This window comes from Crocodylus porosus, unplaced genomic scaffold, assembly GCF_001723895.1.
Source record: "Crocodylus porosus isolate Cpor-Errol unplaced genomic scaffold, CroPor_comp1, whole genome shotgun sequence".
Lineage (NCBI taxonomy): Eukaryota > Metazoa > Chordata > Crocodylia > Crocodylidae > Crocodylus > Crocodylus porosus.
The window spans coordinates 72,368,840-72,386,617 of NW_017728948.1; the positions used below are offsets into that span (position 1 = coordinate 72,368,840).

A 17,778-nucleotide genomic window follows, 5' to 3' on the forward strand; every position below is an offset into this window, starting at 1 on the left:
GCTATTTCCTGCCAAGGCAGGGGGTCGGACTAGATGATCTACCTAGTTCCCTTCCGACTCTAGCTACTATGAAACTATGAAACTATGAAACAAGCTAATAGGTATGTTCACGCAGTACTACCAACTAACTTTTCCCCAGCTGCTCAAATTCAACTGAGTTTCCATGGGATATATTCTGAAATGTGTAACAGTATGTCATGTTTGAAGATACTGATACTGCTAGACACCACGAGTTTGTGGTCTAAGCTTTCCCTTCAATTGAGCGGGCGGGGGGGTTGGGGGGGGGGGGGGTTAACCTTCCTGCATCACCATCCCCTCTTTGTATGGAACAAAGGATTCTTTGGTCCATGACTGAGGCACCTGGGCATTAGTGCAATACAACAGTGCAATGCACTGATAGTCTTGAGCCCCCAGCTTGGTGCTTTAAAGGCCAGACCAACCTTCAATCCAAGCCCAAGAATGTCCACCCAAAGATATTAAACCCTTTGTACACAATATAATAAAAACCTGTCTTATTTGCCTACTCCTCAAAAGGAATCAATCCAGAGAATACTCTTTTTTTTTAAATCCCCATACAAAGATAAAACTATTAAGTACTGACAGCATTGTATGGGCAATATCAGGATCTTCAAACTTCAGCTGAAGAAGTTTGAGGAGAAAATTGTTATTAAAAGTAAGATTATGTGTCAATAGATCATAAAATTAGAAAGTTGAAAAAAATCACAATTAGAAGAATCCTTACAAAATTACAAAACACTACAGGGGCCCTGTTCCCTTTGTGTATACGGTCTATGGATTTAGAGTTTTTAACTGAAAATACATTTAAAAAATATTATTTATTACAGGCTATGTTGGTGAATATACTGTAATACGGTTTTGTGCCCATCAGTTCATAAAGGGAAGTGGGTCAGTATAAACCCAAAACATAGCTAGACATCTGTGTATGGTGGTGATGTCTCACAGATGGCCATACAGTTAGGATTCCAGGAAAAGAATAGAGAACCTGAGTTTACATAGTTAATTCCAAGAAGCTCAGAATTTTTAGGAACACAGAAAATGCATCTCTTCAAGGCAGGCTTCTATGAACGTAGAGAGACACAGAACAGGGATTAAAGGGGAGTCAAAGATACAGAAATAAACTCTTAATATGCAAGGTCATTGCCATCAACCTTTTACCTTTGAACCTGTGACAAGTAATCCATACTAACAATACTCTACCTATTCAATATCTAGGTAAGGAAAGTAAATAATTTCTTGCTCTGTTTTTAATCCGTTTTAACACTGAATAAATAAACAGTTTGAAATGGAATTATAATTGGGGTTAGAATTATAAAATCAATGACGGGCAGGAAAGAATTCTGATTATTTAGGGAAGAAAGCTCCCTCTCCAGAGAGAGGGGAAATGCACCAAACTGCTGGTGCAGAGGTCAAAATAAAAGGTATTTGGAAGAGGCTATAATCCTTTCTTTACGACAAAAGTGACAAACCAAAGAAAGAGAAGTCTATGCTAGCAGAAAAGTATGGTTACCATATTTCCAGCTGCAAAAAAGAGGACACCTGTCACGGGATGGGAGTGCGGGGGGTGGGGGGTAGACAGGGGGAATATGATGGGGAGGCAACGGTGCCCTGCCCCTGCCCATTCTGTTGCTCCTCACTAAAAAGCCACATCCCCCCAGCCCTGCCTGTGCCCCTCACTCCTATACAGCAGTACCCTGCTTCCACCCCTTGCTGGTGCCCCTCACTCCTTGGTGCAGCCAATGCCCAGTACACCCAACCCACAGTCACCCATCCCATCTCCAGTGCCCCTCACTCCTGATCTGCAGTCCCCTGCCACTGCCCCGTACTCCCAACCTGCAGCCCCCTCCCTGCCCTGCCCCTCAGCCCTGCTGGTGTCCTGCACTATGGACCCACAGCCTCTACCCCCCCAGTCCTGCTGGTGCCCCTCACTCCTGACCCACAGACCCCTAGCTCCCCCCCCCCCAGCCCTGCTGCTTATTCTCTCTCTCCGCCTCACTGGCTTGCCTGAGCCCATGCTGAGATCACATGACCCCCAACAGCCAATCACACTGCCCACTGCTCCCAGTCCGAAGCAGCCAGTCTGGGATGGCAGAAAATCTGGACATTTCCTCTTTTTTTTAAAAACCCATCCAGACACAGCACAGGGATCCAAAAAAAGAGGACATGTCTGAGGAAACCCAGACATACGGTAACCCTAACAAAATGAGCTCTAAGAACTTGTGATGCAGGGGCATAATGACAAGACACTTAAAGAATGTAGTAAAAAGCAAATGTTTTCATTATGCAGAATTTGACTAGACTAGGGAATTTACATCCACAAAAAAATCACAGGGCCAGAGAGCTCAATAATCACAACATTTGCAGCCATACTTACTAGTTCTAAGATGTTACTAGTGGAGAGAGAGGTTTGACTGAAAGGCTAAGGACAAAAGTTACATATAATCCGGTTTACATTATCAGAAACTGGTTTAAACCTGTAACAGAACAGAAGCTCAGTGCGCCTAAAGTTTCAAAATGGCTGAAACTGGTTTAAGATGCACGTGGTTCTGAAACTGGTTTAAGATGCATGTGGTTGAATGTAGTATCAAACTTAACTGATTTGGGTCAAACAGTTTATAAAACTTCTGTCCAAGACCACTTCCTGGTTAACGTAAATCACAATCCCCCAACATCCCAGCATGTTTCACAGCCCTGGGCTGGGCTTTGCTGTGCTGTCTACTCCAGAGAGCAGGGTTGATCCCACACCTCTGGAGCAGTGAGGGCTGGCTGACAAGGGGTGGGGGGCAAGCCGGGCTGGGGATGCACCCCAGTCTGCAGGGGGGACTGCCTTCCCCTCACCCCCGGTTAATCCTGGCTGGGGTCTGGGACCTGGGAAGGGAGTTAAACACTCCTACCCCTGCTCAAGCTTACTGCTGGCTGTGACTGTGAACTACAAATCCCAGAGGCATCTGGCACCAGGAAAAGGAAGTGATGAACAACCTTAGAGGCCTGCTGCTGTGATTTTGGATTGCAAATCCCAGAGACCTCAGGGGCAGCAGGAAGAGGAAGCTAACACAAAACCGATATTGGCTACATGCCAAAGAGCTGTGCTCTATCACCCCCCAGCTTCTGGCCTGAGCCACTGCAGGCATGTGGCTGCATTTCCTGAATCAAAGGTAAATGTCTTTCACTTCTGTTTCAATTTAATCTGTGCATTTTAGACTTATCTGCAAAGACTGAAATCAGCCTTGGGCTTTTTGACTGTCCTTAGCCAAAGTCTGGATCTGTATTCAGATGTGAAGTTTTTCCTATCTTAGGGGAAGAGATTTCAGATGTAGAGAACCATCTTGAGAACACACCAGATTACAGGATATAGTTGGTCTCCATTTTTGAGGCAGAAAACAATAAACCTCCAGAGAGGCGGCAGGATTTTCTATCATTAAATTGAAGCAGGGTATCTCAAACTATGGAACCAAGACTTAGTTAATGGTGGGCATGTCTAGATGAGATGCTAAATGTGCATTTGCTTGTCACAGTGAAAGCCATGCTAATGTGCAATGGTATTAGTCTACTGCTCATTAGTGTCACTTAAAAGGCATGCACTGGTGGTACTGGGCAGTAGTGCCAGTTACTGAACGTTGATTTTGTACCTGGTAATACAGGTATTAAACGTAATGCTCAGTAACTACAGTACATTAATGAATGTATAGCTGTGTCCTGTGAGTGTGTGAAAAGCTGCCTAATCACGTGGTGTGGGCTTCTCTATTTCTGGTAGCAAAGCTGCACTAAACTAAGCTACAATTAGAAAAGTATTTCATGTAGTATCACATTTCCAATGAAACTGTTGCTGTAGCTGCTACAGAGATGTTATTTAATTAACAGTGGGAGGGAAGGGAGTCTCTTGAACCAAGTGTTTTATTTTGTTCACAATCTATGTGCAAAGATTTAGTACATAGTAGAAAATGATTGAAAACCCAATACGGAGCACTGCACACCTGGAAAGGTACATTAGAATGTTACCATTCTCTGAGTACCAAGTGTACACTGTTGCTGGACTTGGGTTAGCTGACTGGATAGATCAAGGGTCTACTGCAACATGAAAGCACTCCTATTAAAAGTTCTTAATTTCTAAATGCTACTTTTTATGATTCTACTGATTAGAAAGTATTTTACATCTTAGACTTATTTAGATCTAAAATGACATTTTCTGTTTTGAAAAAGAAAAGGAATTGAATGTAGCATTCACGAAACTCGCAATACTGACAAGCCCTGAGAACAAAGTCATATTCTCAGACAAAAGGTGAGTACTGGCACTGCAAGATTCTACACAGTCCTTCTAGCAGTTCATGCCATGCTGTACACCTGGTTTGGAGCAGAAAGTTTATAAGATGCAATTCCTACCTGACTATTTATACCTTTCTAGCAAGTCAATACCAATTTTGTTGGAGCGATATGGACACCTGCCTACTAAGAAATTAACTGAGACCACTGAACAGTATTCAAACAGCATGAGCTGGATTCTGATCGATGACCTAGATATAGAGAGAGGGGTAGTTAGCCATCCTAGTCTGAAGTCAGGCAGAAAGCAGGGTAGATTTGTAACTTTTTAACTAATTAATCAGAGATATATGTTCCTCAGTTTCCCATTCAAGTTGGTTCCTTTTCAAATTAGGCACCAAAATATTTTTTTTAAAAACCAAACTTGAATAGGAACCTGTAGAACCAAAAATCATCCACAAACTGGATTGTGTCATGTATGGTGTAGGTACTACAGATTCTTACCCCATTACCTAGATTAGTTTTGATGACCCTTTGTTCCTCTGGGTTTATTGCTTTCTTTTTTGCGTCTCCCAGCACTGCCACTCCTTTTGTATTTAAATAGCTGTCTCCATTTTATACACTGCTCTATTTATATCCTTTCACAGTATCTGACGAAGTGAGCTTGGGCTCATGAAAGCTTATTCTACATAATGTCTAATTTAATTTATAAAATGCAAATCTACAGTGCATTCTGCTAAAAAAAAAATCAAAAGCATTTTATTCTACCACCTAAATTTTTCTCCCTCCTCTGCCTGTCACAAATACTAAAAGCAAGCAATGAACTTTCAGGTGTTACCCTATTTTTTTAAGGCTAAGATATAATTTGCATTTGGGTTATATGACAACAAACTTGAACTAACCATTCATTTTATTCCCTTTGTTTTACTAAATCCCTCGGTTTATGATATCCACTAAACAGAACTCTATGTACACACCATTAGGAAGGTGGAATTGTTGCCTTTTGCTTTTGTAACTCTCTCTGTTCATTACCGTTGTAAAATTAGATGTATGATCTTAGAATCATAAAAATCACAGAAAAGTAGAGCTAGAACACCTCTGGAGGTCATCAAGTCCAGCTGCTGCTCAAGGCAGGATCATCCCTGTCTAAACCACTTGTTTGTGTAACTTGCTATTAAAGTTTCCAAGATGGTGACTCTGTGGTCTCTCTGGTGATCTTTTCCAATGTTTAAATACCCTCAGTGAGAACGGTTTTCCTAATTTTGAACCTAAATTTCCCTTGATACAATCTGAGCCCCTTCTTCCTTGTCCTGTCCCCTGTGGTCACAAAAAATATTCTATCCTCATCTTCCATATAACTATCCTTAAGGTCTTAGAAAACATATCAAATCACCCCTCAGCCATATTTTCTCCAGACTAAAAAGTCCCATTTCTTCCAGCCATTTCTTGTAAATCTTGCTTCTAAACCTCAAATATATTTTTGTTGCTTTCTCTGGAGAATTCTCCACAAAAGAGATCTTGTTATTTTCTAATAAATAAAAGAGATTTTAATTCTGAAAGGGATGATGGCAGGATGGTGAGGGAGGCTAGATAAGGAGCTGCAGAGACAAGATCTACTGAGATGTTAGCAATGTTTCTTATTCCAACCATAAGCACTACAAATTCTATGGAACTGTAAATGTCCATTCTTAATGGAATTCACCATGGACCTGATCCAAAGTTCACTGACACCAATCATCATCCCCTCCACTGACCTCACTAGGCTTTGGATCAGGTGTTATGTACTGTAACGTAATATGATTTGACATCTAGAATGCCCTTATTGGTTTGCCAGGCACCAGCTGTAGTACAACCTGTCTGTGTTTGTCCTGAAGCATTCATAAAGCCTAGATTTTCCACCACACTGTTGTCCTGATGTTCTTGTTTTTGCCTTAAAATATCACTAGGTATGATCTGATACAAGCAGTAATATTACATTGATGCCATGGGTAGAAGATGAACTGCAAAAAATAGTAGCAGAAAATTCCATGTAAATCTAGCTTTGGTTGAATTTTCTGTTCAACTCAAACTTGCATCACTCCTTGCAAAATGGTGGGGGCAGGGGGAAATCAGTCAACATGCTCATAGACACCTCAATGACTTAGAAGATTGAGCCCTCCAAAAGTCAACAGGGCTTAAATGTCTAGGTTTTTATACCCAGGGCCACCACAATTAGGGCACCAACCATGTATGAGGAAAGAAAAGCTTATATATGAAAAAGGTCTTCAAGTAAGGTTTTTGAGAGTGGAAGCTCAGAGCCAGAAAAGTCTGTACCACAACAATTTCCACCAATGGGAAAGAAGATAGAATATAGGCAGGAAAGTTTACTGTGCAGTAGACTAATTAACTGTGCATCAAACATCTGGGCATCTGCACGTGCACCCTTATTAGGCTGGAGTAAATTAATTTACTCAGCAGCAGCACATGTGTAGTCACTGCCCTGGCTGTCTGGAGGCAGGAGAGTGCTTCAGTGTGGGGGCTGCCTCCTGCCACACCGAAGCACGCTTGCACCTCAGCCAGACCCTCCACAGCACACATTGAGCTGAAGGGAGCAGCCCCAGACTGGCAGGCTGACTCCTTGGGCCCCCTGCTAGCCAGGGTTGCTCCAACCACAGCTTCAATCAGGGCTGGCTCAACTTATTACTCCAGAGTTTATTGTTCCTGAGCACACATTCAAACCTTGTGCCTAGAAGCAATTAACTATGGAGCAATAAATTCTGGCATGTTTATTGGCTCCGCATTAATTGCATGTGTAGGCGTACCCTATGTTTACTAGCCTTAATAGAGCACACACCAGTCTCTCAATCTCCTCATCTCAGACTACCTTGCCAAAGTAGGTAAGCAGTATCCTTAATTTACAGAGTAAACAGAAATGGAACGTATAGGTCTTGAACTCAAGTCCACTGAATCACCATCCAGTAAAACATGCTGCTTGTGATCTAAGGAAAAATTAATGTTACCTTTTACAGTTAAAAAATAGTGCAATTTGGTTTTGATTAATCCCAAGAGACAACCTTCATTTGAATCTGAGAGAAAAAACTTCGGTGGGGTTAAAAAGAGAATTGTTCTGCAATACAACCAATTACTGTTAGGCACATGGGATATTAGCTTTAAACAGACCAACTTATTAAAAACAGTTGATGATTTAAAAGCAATGAAAAAACAAGAGACTGAATTCTTTTATCTGTATGAAGGAGTCCAAGAGGAATTATCTAATGATTTTCACTGCATATTTTATAAGACGCCACATTTTTTATTCATGGATAAAGCAAATATAACAATTAGAAATAATTACCGTTTCAGCACAGAGTGTTATCTAATAGGTTAAAACATACACACAATTCTTCATTTAAATGCTGTTCCTTCACCATTCTTCCTTATTTAGATCTTTTCCACTTAGCCTAGCTGCTGCTAAGATACTGTAGAATGTCTGTACAAGCAGACAAGCAGACACTTACAACATACCAGGGGCTCTCGTCTTTGATATCTTATTTTCTTCCCCTCCTTTCATTTTTCACTCATGTTCCTTTTCAATTTCCTCTTGAGCATGGCTTGTCAGATAAACCTAGCATAACTTTAAGGAAACTTTTGCCTTTCATCTTTTTCCACCCTGTTTCCTTGTCATTCCAAAACCATTATGTTCAGTGAAAACCTGTTTTAAATCTAAACTTGCTCTTACAAATGTGATACCAATCAGTTTACCATGGCCTAAAACTACAGTATTTATGTCTCTACCAAAATCTTCCAGTATAATTTTAACGCTACATACCAGCACCATACTGCCTAGGTTATCCTTTCTTCTGGGCCGTGTACCCCTTTCCATGTAAATTACACCTACAGTTCACATTCACATTAAATACCTGTACCCCATACCAAGGAAAATATGATGCCATTCAACTAGAGAGTATTCTTTGGTACAGTATGCAATTGCCAACACATCCCTCTCAAAAATCAAGCATGTTACCACAGAAACTAGGATACGCCTTTTCAGTTTCACAAAATTACAACATTATTAAACCCACTTCCTGCAAGATTTCCTCTTAATCACCTAAATTCCACCCTACTTCTTTCACCAACCTAGAATTTCATTCTGGAGCCTACACAGGATTTAAAACCAAAGAGAGAAACTGTCCATGTCATATGGGTCTTTATTAACTATGTTGGTTTCAGAGTTATGGAAACTCCTTCCTTCTCCACCACATCTGTTTGGCATCTGATAACCAGGTAAAAGAACTGCAACAACTAAACTGAGGGAATATTCCAGGAAAGCATTTTGTTGTGTTTCAAAGACTTTTAGCAGCTCATTAAAAGAGCATAAAGAGAAGAGGCCTTTTCCCTCATCCTCCTCTTCAGTTAGGTCACCTTTCTTCTCCACTATTTCACGTTTTTAAAAACTTGTACGTTACAATCCAAACAAGATGAGAGCCATTCACATGTCCTCTGGATTCATTTGCTCTGCTGAGAAACATGGTCTGCAATGGTTATAATGAATTCCCTCAGTCTTCAGTGTAGGCAACAGATTACCTGCTACCTCAGTGTAACTCTTGAACACATGCCCAGCAAATTTCTGTACCAGACACTAGGGCTGTGTGAAATTTTGCTGACTGTTTCATTTTGATGCTGTTCCAACTCATTTCAAGCCTGAAACACTGAAATCAAAATGAAATGAAGGACTTTGAAACAGCCTCGAAACAAAACAAGGGCAGTCACAATGTTTTGAAAGTTTCAAAACTTTTCAAGTTTTGAAGCTGAAGCTGAAGCTAGGCTTGCCTGCAGGGAAACGGAAAGTAAGGAGAGGGAAGGGGAAGAGGGGAGAACGACTGCTCTCATACTGGCTGTGTAGCTGGCCAGTAACTGATCCTTCCCTGAGGTCCCTTCCAATCCCAGTGCTCTGGGGGAGGGATGGACAAACAGCATAAAATGCAGCATTGTTTGAACTGGTCTGCTTTCTGCTTTGGGGTCTGACAGTTACTGAGATATCTTCCAGCAGCTCAGGAGCATTAGACAACAAAGCTACTACTTGGATTCCACAGTACCTTTTAATTCCTTCTAGACCCTTTTATTTTATTATTATATTCATTGATTTACTCTTTTCAAACTGAGACACAGCCTCTTTCCTACAACTAGCAGGCATGAGGCTTCCAGAAGCAGCAAGGAGAGGGGAGTAGTGCCAGTGCCACTGCCTGTGCCTGAGTCTACATCCCCTCCAAGAGTACCAGCCATAATGCCCCCCACCACCACGACAACAAGCAGCAGCAGCAGCAGCACCAGCATGACAGTCTCCTCCACCCCCATTTCACTTCCCATGCTGAGCCTTCTAGTGCCAGAGGAAGAGCTGGAGCTGATGCTGGATCTGGATCTGAGTGCCCTAGCAAGGGAAATTCTGGGGAAGGAGTGGGAATCCTCTGAGTTTGTGCTCCATACCCCTCAAAGTGTCCCCTAAAGTCAGGTCTCCTTCCCTAGAAGGCACTTCAGAAGAGGCTAAGGTAGAGACTGCAGAGGCAAGTGGCTCAGCTGCGTCCTGTCCTCATGTTGCTTTTTCTCTGCCTGCTGAGGAGGGGAAAATGCAGCATCCACACATGCACCCGCACCCCAGAAATGAGCCAGTAGTGTGGTCTGGGTTCATTTTGAGCTGGCAGATGATCCCACATACACTATATGCCTGCACTACCGAGCCAAAACCAGCTGGGACAAGTGAGCAAAACACACGAGCACCACAGAGATGCTGATGCATGATCTTGGTTGCTGTGTGGGACTCATCCATCACCTCGGCTTGAAGGAGAGCCCAGTGATGTCCTGGTGTGACCAGTCAGGACATCACTGGGCTCTCCTTCAAGCTGAGGTGATGGATGAGTCCCACACAGCAACCAAGATCATGGGGGCCATGGACTGTTTGATGCAGGAGTAGCTCATTGGGCAGGGCGAGCTCACCTGCGGGTTCATAGTCACTGACAATGGGGCAAATATGGTCAAGGCAGTCCATGATGCCAACTTTGCTGGCATCCACTGTGTGGCACACAAGTTGCACCTTATTTCAAGGACGCCTTGGAAGGGGACAGGGTTGCCAGTGATGGTGCCAACTCCACCAGCAAGCTCATTTCAAAATGCAGGAAGGTGGCAAGCTACTTCTACCAGAGCATCAAGGAGAGCAAGATGCTGCAGAACAGACAAGCACAGCTGAACATCCCACAGTATAAAATCATGCAGGATATGGAGACTCGGTGGAACTCTACATACCTGATGCTTGAGAGGCTGGTGGAGCAACAGAAGGCCATCCATGAGATGGCCTTGCTCAGGGAGTTTGTCAGAATTCCACAATGTCTATATTGAGTCCATGAGTTTTTGTACCTAGGAGGTTGATGAAATGGAATTCAATTTTCAACTGTGAAAAGTGGTTTGTAAATTCCCTTTGAGGATCAGTCCTGAGAGATTGGAGACAGGTAGTGTTCTTGTCTTTGATAGATTTTTGGTGTGCACTCATTCTAGTGTGCAGTTGTTGCTTGTTCCTACATGTTTTCCATCGGGATACTGGGTGCCCTGATGGAGATCTGTATTGTATTGTGCAGCTATCTCTATACTGGAGATATTGTTGGCAGGTTTTGCATGTCTTGTTATGGCATAGTCTGGATACATTCGGTGTGTTTTAGGCAGTAGGAAGTTGGCTTCTGGTGATGAGGTTAGCGAGGTTCAGTGCTTGTTTGAATTTACAAACCGCTTTTCATAGACTAGCCTATGAACTGCACTTCATCAACCTCCTAGGTACAGAAACTCATGGATTCAATATAGACTTCAGAATTCTGACACACTACAACCTGCCAAACATCTGACTCCCCATGTACCCCTCCACTTTTACCTGCGCTGCTACATTCCCCTTTCCCTCCCCACCCCATCCTGTCCCTCACTCTCTGAGGCCTCCGTTTCCATTTTCACTGACTGGCTTTCCTGCCTGCATTGCATGCCAACCTCTGGCTTCTTTACTATTCCTTCCATCCAGGAACAGCACACGCAAACACCAACTACAAGTAGTTCCTCAGTCTGAGGAAGGGTTTTTCAACCCGAAAGCTTTCTACAATGTATTTCTGTGGCTATTCATTTGGTCTGGTAAAAGATACCAGATTAGATTGGCACAAAGGAAAGGATCTTGTCTGCCAGTGCCATGTCCTTAAACCAACTCCCATAGCACTTGATCAGAAGGATGCAGGGCCCTGGGCACATGTAAGTCCCAGGGCTGTGGCTAGCAGGGAGAGTTCTCTGGCAGCTATTGGGGAAGAAGCTCCTGCAGGAGAGGAAAGAAAGACTCTGTAACAGTTTGGCTGCCTGAGATGCTGCTGACGCTACTGTGCTGCTCACTAAGTTATTTTTTTACCTGTTATCATTTAAAGTGGTGGACCAGCCTGAAACTGTAGGGGAGGAGGAGACCTTATTGGGGCACACTACCATGTTGTGTAGAGGCCCCAGCACCAGTGAGGGCATGCCTTAACACACACACACAGTGTCACCCATGTCATGAGTTTTGCTTGTCAGCAGCCTGAGGTGCAGTTTCACAAAAAACCCTGCATTTATCTCCTTGAAAGCTGGCAGGCTTCATGACCTCAGAAGGGGCTACCATCCCTGTAAGTTTCATCCAAATCAGGCAAGAAATGACAAAGGTATAGGCAGTTTCATGCTTCCCCATTATAGCATATGGGTGAAACTTTGAAACACCATCGAAACACTTTCGACGAAATGCAATGGAACTGTGATTTTGAAATGAAATGAAACAACAGAATGAAACACTGTCCCATCAAAATGTCAAAATGGAAACTGAAATGAAATGGTGCTGTTTTGCACAGCCCTACCAGATACTACATTCCATTAGGTCATTATCATGCTTACTCCACCAGTGCTGATTTAGTATCAGCCAAAATATAGTCAATATTAGATGGGACCTCTCAAAAACTAATCTATAACTATTTAAGGTGATGTTCCTACTTGTTAACAGACAGACCTTATGCAGAGAGGGAGCTAACACACACATCATGTATGGTGGCAGGATAACAGGAAAACCACTACAGTAGGAAGAAGAGAGTACCAGGATTCTTGCATAGTGACACGAGTAGTTCTTGAAGTATACACAAAAGGATCACATGAAACTGGTAGGAAGCTTAGAAAGGATTGTTCATGCCCCCCAGTGTCCTAATCTTCATCAGGTTATCAAGAGTGATCTTTTAGATTTATAGGGACAACAGATTCCCATAAGTCTACCCGATGGATAAGTGTACCTGATTGCTATCAGCATATTGCCACTGTACCACCTAAGGACAAGAATTCTACATGTCAAATTATTCTGTACTTCCACGTACATGTACATAAAATGATGTAATTAATGTTTCTGAGTAAAAAAAAACCAGCATCATTCTGATATTTACTCAGACAAAATAATGTCTGATTTTTATGAAAACTGTTGGACGAAAAAAAGGCAGAAAGGCAATTGGCCCCAAATGCATCAGGAATAAGCTAGTTAGTAGCCCTCCAAAGCAGTGGTCCACTGTATCTGAGTTTCTATTTGCTTCAGAGGGGCTGGGAACCTAACAGCCAGCTGCTTGAAAGGGGTGAATGGGTGGAGACTTCTGGCCAAGTCATAAGCTGGCCAGGTCATAAACTCCAGCCCGCGTTGGCAAAAGGTTGCTGACTCCTGTTCCAAAATAAGGTTAACTGACTGAAGAGTGACAACCTCAAAAAGTAAAAGCCCCCAATAAATGTTAAATAAAACTATAAGCTGTCACAGAAGATCAAAGACAACTGTATATCAGGTGTAAATTCAGAGCATGATGTAAATTCAAGTCGATATCTGGGGACTAACCTAATGGCTTACAAAAGTAATCTCTTGTCAATACCACAAGCTTTACAAGACCAGGGAGTGGAAGGGAACCATAGTTAATGCCTTTGTTCGTTAAGTTAAATGAACCTTACTTGGTAAGTTTATAGTTACAGTCCTAAAAGATTTTTCACCAGTGTGTATTTTCAGAGACAGCATGTGAAAGTAAAGACTTTGTACACCCATAAGTAGTCATCTGAAAGCTTATACATAACAATATCAGTGACAGACAAGTTAGGCCTTTGTAAAAGAGCCATTTAAAATAGTGTGCTTGCTTTTCTAGCTGTATAAAATACGAAGAACTCTAAATATGTGTTAAGAAGCCACTAAGGATGTTAAAGGCAGCCACTCTTGTACTCTGCGATAACTGAATACAGCTTAATGCGGGCTTGATCCAAATCCAACTAAAGTTAGCGGAAAGACCCCCTTTTGATTTTGATCAATTTTAGATCTGGTTCTACATGACTGCCAAGAAACACACCAGAAAGCAGTGACACCTAATGGCAAATATATCTTCGGAGGATAATGAAAGTGATCGTCTGTGGCATAGAAAACTATTCCTCTTTAGGAGCAGTGTTATAAGGACCTGAAAGAGTAGTTTTAAGCTCTCTGAACAATACAATGTGGTATATAGGAGATGAAGTACATAGCAAGCACTATATGTGAACAGCTCTCACCCAGCCAGTAAACATGTTTTACACAGCCTCACATCTTCAACTATATGCATTGTTATAAAATGCCACCAGCGCATTTTTGTGCACGGGAGAATTAAGAAATGAATGTTTACTTTCATCAACTGAAATATGGATTTGTTTCCTCTTACTTCCTTGTTTATTTCCTGGAATGTTATAAATATGATGATTTTCATACATAAAGTTTCAATACAATAATAACTAGAGTTGCTGATATACACCTAGTGGCTTTATCAATCACAAAAGCAGATATAGCACATACTTAATTGCATGCAATATAAGTGCAAATATATGGAAATAGGAAGCACTAAAAAAGTATTAAGGCTTCTAAGCAGAATGCTCAGGCCTATGATAATATACTGTAGCAGTGAGAAATATGATTAAATATAATGAAAGATGAAAAAACAACTACAATCTTTAGCTGTAAGAGTATATGCACAAACATCAAAGGCTGCAAACAGTATCTCTAACTAAATGTACATCACAATAACATGACATCTCATAATCCTGACACAGGGATATGTGTTTTCAATATAGAGGTCTCACTCCTCCTCACAATGCCTTACATATACTTGAGGGATGTCAAAAGAGTTTAGTAGAAAGTTCAAACAAAACTAGATCCTGTTTTTATTTCAGGGATATCAACTGTCCCTATAACATCTATACTGTTATAGTTACAAGAGGCCTCAGCCAGAGCACTAGGACTTTTTCTGACTCCTAATATATCATAGTCATTGCCCCAAAGAGCTTACAGTTCCAGTGGTGTGATGCACTGCTCACTTCTAAAATTAATCTTGTTGTTCCACCCAACAAAATAAAAGGGGGTGGGGGGGCTGTTTGGTTTGTTTAAAATAGAAAAGGTTAAGAAAAACATAACACTATTAGGCATTATTGGATAAGGAGATTGCTACAACATCAGACAACTTTGCTTTAATTTATATAGTGTATCTCATTCATTAAACTATAGTTGCTGCTACCTTACACTATTAACACAATTGGTGTAAAACTACAAAAATAATCTTTTTACTATAATATGCTTTCAGCTGGCCTGGAGAACTTTGCTTTGTCTGAGTCAGGAGTTTTGGAGTTTTTTGTATGTTTCTACTTGCAGAATTTATACTCGCACACAGCTATGCACGTACGCCAAGATGAAAGAATGAGCTAATATTACAAAATATAAGAACATGAGACCCTCAACAGTAGCTGATATGAAGCACTCACAAATTGTGCAGTTGACTAGAAATGCCACCTAATCCCTGCTTAATTAAAGCAATGTTCTCAACTCCTGTTGTGTTTAGGGAGTAAAAAGTGGGGGACAACTGATGTATGAAGAAAATAGCAGGCAGCGTGGATAATCTCAAAGACTTTGGAGCTTTCGAGCTACATAAATCAGAGCGACTTTTTGAATAGCCTCATAAAACACAATATCATTGCCATTCCACTCACGGCTTTCAGATTCTTCCTACAGCATACAGATCATTAGGAAACTTCTAAGCAATCAAGTAATGTGAGTCTGATGAAATTACTCAATCAATGCATGGGCTCAGAGAAGCAGCATAATACAGAATTGCATAGTTTTGACATGTTAACCCCCCCCTTCTTTCTTTACATAGGGGTAAGGAAAATTACAGTGGAGGTGATTCATTTCAGCATTTTCACAAGCGTGCTTAATGTAGTCTTTCTGAACTGCCAGTTCCTATTTATAATACTCAAGCCAGCAGAAACATATTAACTATAGGCAGCACTATCAATATTCAGAGGAACAGATTTGGGATAATACATATATTGAGTTGCCCTAAAATAATCGGAACATGCAGCTAGAGGAATTAAAAGGGTATCAGTTTGGAAGACAAAAATCTGTATCCATTTAAATACAAACCTTTCCCTTCTACACACAAAGCATTAATCGCAGCTTACTAATTCTAGGTAGCCATTCTTGTTGTGGTAGTCTAATAACCTGTCAGATAAGATGCTTAGACATTCAGAAATACAACCTTTTTATGGTAAATGATATGCAATCAAGTAAGTTAGTATATAGTAAGGAGTAAGTGCTATCATAAAAGGGATGTGTGGAAAGGATTAGTATGTTAGGCTAATTCCATTTCTTTCGAAGACTCTCTTGAGCTTCCTTCCTCATCCTCTTTCATACATGGGCATACAGGATCTACCACCAACATATTTTCCACTTGAACACACGTTAATATTGTAGAATTATAAAAACACCCTCTTCTTATTTAGCTCATTGCCAAAGGGCATCAGTACTACCTCCTCTATTACTTTTCCACTGAATCTGAACATTTCCTTTCCTCTGGCTTAAAAAAATCTGTTAGAAGCATTAAAGCAAGTTGTTCATAGATTTTTCCCTCATTCCTTTTTTTTTAAATATTGGAACTAAAAACCCTGCCACCTCAACCTAACTAATGTTGTTTTTCATCATTCTTGTTTATGTCCATTATATGTAACTTTATTCAGTACACATGGGAAAATAAAAGAAGGGTTTCAGAACACCTAGAATATAAAACATGAGGCACCTTTGGATATTATTAAGCTTTTGGTTTTCCCCTTGGAGTTGTGTACGTTTGTCATTAGCTCCCTCGCTTACCTATTGACACAATTAACATTAAACCATTTCTAATTTCAGGGCATTTATTTTCCATGTATTAATTATAAAAGATGAGGGGCTCTGTAGAACAACTATCAATTTGCCTGTTTCATGGTAACATAAAGTAGTCTATGAAAAGAGCTAATCCCCTTGTCAAATGTATTAATTGTCTTTCAAGTTAAATTAATTGTGAGAGAAACAACCACTTCAGTATCCCCCCCCCCTTCAAGGTGGATTTACTATGTTGATGCATCTACCAGTGGAAGCAAGAAGGAAGCAGTAAATATCAGTGTAGTATTTGCCAGATATAAATGAGCCAAACAACAAACAAAAAAGAATTGGTGAGCAGAGAGACGATATATTTTTCTCTCGTGATCCTAACCCGAAGACCTACAGTGCTGTTCATATAATAAAAACGGATTGGCCAGCGTGTTTGCTTTTTCTCACAATCAACTCAGCAGTTAGATCGCTGCAACGCTACAGACCTTATCCCAAACCCTGAGGTCTGATCAGTGAGCTGAAAGCCCTTAAAACAAAGCACAAATCTTCTCCTGGTACCACTTTCATAGTTTGCAAACTGCAAGGAAATTAGTAAGTCATGATGTCTTGAAAAGGAAGGGCTCCCCTCGCACCATGACACCTGAAGCAGGAGGTAGGGGTAGCTAGTTGGCTTGACCCCTATAAAGTTCTGTACCCGGGGGAAGGCCCAGCCCATGGGCTTCTGGGGATCTGAAGGAGAGGCTGGATGGCTGCCCACATTTCAATGTCAGGTTAACCCTGTAAAATGCTGGGATTTCTAAATCCAGCTCTCATCTCCCCTTTCAGAGGAACGTACTATTGATATAAATGATAGGCACAGGCAGACATGTTTACCGAGACAAGCTCTGCGGGCCAGAGAAAGCCCCCTGGATCCCAGGGACCAGGCGCTGGCAGCAAAGGGGGGGCAAAGGTGCCCCCTCCGGCAGGGCGCCCACCTGAGGGGCAGCTCTCTCCCCTCTCCAGCCCCGGGGAGGGGGGCTTTTGTCATGGGCTGGTCCATCTCGCAGGCAGGCGCCCACATTTCCATGCTCCCGTTCCGCCTGCGTGTTTTGCTTGCAGATTACTAAGCAGCAGTGGGTGAAAGAGTCCCTGTCTCCCCGCACAGCCCCGCCGGGGAAGGGAGGGGAAAGCCGCTGCCTCGGGGCTGGCAAGAGGCGCCCCTTCTGGGGAAAAGGTGGGGGTCATGTCTCCTGGGGGGTGTCACCTGCCCCCCCCTCCCCCCCGACATGTGGGTCACGGCTGGAGCTTGCTGCGGGAAGCGCCGTGAATAATAA

The 17,778-nt window shown here is 41.9% G+C and overlaps 1 protein-coding gene across 1 annotated transcript in view; it reads right to left on the bottom strand.

Moving 5' to 3' along the window:
• GRID2 (glutamate ionotropic receptor delta type subunit 2) overlaps positions 1–17,778 on the bottom strand; it is a 1,453,399-nt gene that overhangs the window by 1,433,918 nt on the left and 1,703 nt on the right. The window lies entirely within an intron of this gene.